The following is a 1,454-nucleotide window of genomic DNA, read 5'->3' as shown; positions in this document are numbered from 1 at the left end:
GGGCAGGGATGAGGTGCCGGTGCCGGTACCGGGGGCAGGGCTGAGGTCCCGGTACCGGGGGCAGGGCTGAGGTCCCGGTCCCGGTACCGGGGGCAGGGCTGAGGTCCCGGTGCCGGTACCGGGGGCAGGGCTGAGGTCCCGGTGCCGGTACCGGGGCAGGGCTGAGGTGCCGGTGCCAGGGGCAGGGATGAGGTGCCGGTGCCGGTACCGGGGGCAGGGCTGAGGTCCCGGTACCGGGGGCAGGGCTGAGGTCCCGGTCCCGGTACCGGGGGCAGGGCTGAGGTCCCGGTGCCGGTACCGGGGGCAGGGCTGAGGTCCCGGTGCCGGTACCGGGGCAGGGCTGAGGTGCCGGTACCGGACAGGTCCCCGCTCGTCCCCCGCGGGTCGGTGCCTCAGGGGCCGATCTGGGTCAGAGGTGCCCGGGCCGGTCCGGCCGCTCCCGCGGGATCATTCCTGCAGGGATTTGACCTTTGGGATCGTTCCCGTCGGCATTTCCCGCATGGATTTAACCCCTGGAATTCCAGGGATGAGCCGAACCCGCCCGGTCCAGCCTTGGAGCCGGGAACAAAGGAATGAATAAAAGGAATTTTCTTCCATCAACTCCCTGGATTCCCACAAAAACCATTCTCATTCCAGCCCCGAGCCTGCTGGAAAGCTCGGGAATTCCTGATCCAGCGTTTTTGGGCACCTGGGAGTGAGAGAAAGAAAAATCCTGGGAGAAGGAAGTTGAAATAAAGTGCTGGGAATTTTGAATTCCGGCACAGATCTTCCCTCGGTTCTTCTCCAGTTTTTTTCTGGGACTGGATCTTGCCTCAGTTCTTTTCCATGGGAGGTTCCTGGGATCAGCTGTGCTTCCACTCAGGATAACTGGGAGCTGCTCCCAGCTGATTCCCAGCGGGATAACGCTGATCATTCCCAATCCTGAGCACAAATGGATCATCATTCCCATTTTCCCAGCGCAGGGAAGGCACCAAATCCAGGGGTTTTTTTTTTTCCAAGCAAAGAGCCAGAGCCGGAATCCAGAGCTCCCAGTTCTCCTCCCTCCCTCTCCACGTGGATCCAGGCAGGGAAATCCCAACTTTTCCACTCCATAAAGATTCCCAGTTTCTGGGGAACGCCTCCTGTGAGTCCGGACAAGGGATGGAGGGATGGGAATAACACTGGGAAAACTGGGAAAAGGGGAATTTGGGAAGGAATTCCTGGCTGGGCTGGAATTCCCAGAGAAGCTGTGGCTGCCCCTGGATCCCTGCAATGTCCCAGGCCAGGCTGGGATCATGGGAAGGCTGGAATGGGATGATCCCGAAGCTCCTTCCATCCCAAACCATTCCAGGATTTCCTGCACGGGACAATTCCAGCTCCCTCTGGCTCAGGGAATGATCCCGAAAAGCTGCCAGCTCCAGCTCGGCATTCCCAACTTTCTGCTGATCCACGAAGGGCTGGGATCCTTGGGAAGA

General features: G+C 60.4%; 1 long non-coding RNA gene across 1 annotated transcript; it reads left to right on the top strand.

Annotated features, from left to right (window-relative positions):
• Positions 1–6: 6 nt before the first annotated feature.
• On the top strand, positions 7–770 carry LOC121662758. The gene is made up of 2 exons (XR_006015398.1): positions 7–166; positions 346–770. It is a non-coding gene; the product is annotated as an uncharacterized LOC121662758 (long non-coding RNA).
• The last annotated feature ends 684 nt before the right edge of the window (positions 771–1,454 follow it).

The sequence above is a fragment of the Corvus kubaryi genome, unplaced genomic scaffold (genome assembly GCF_017639235.1).
Source record: "Corvus kubaryi isolate FWS band 111438036 unplaced genomic scaffold, C.kubaryi_AGA036_p1.0 37262, whole genome shotgun sequence".
NCBI lineage: Eukaryota > Metazoa > Chordata > Aves > Passeriformes > Corvidae > Corvus > Corvus kubaryi.
This window is presented reverse-complemented; position numbering and strand designations above follow the sequence as displayed.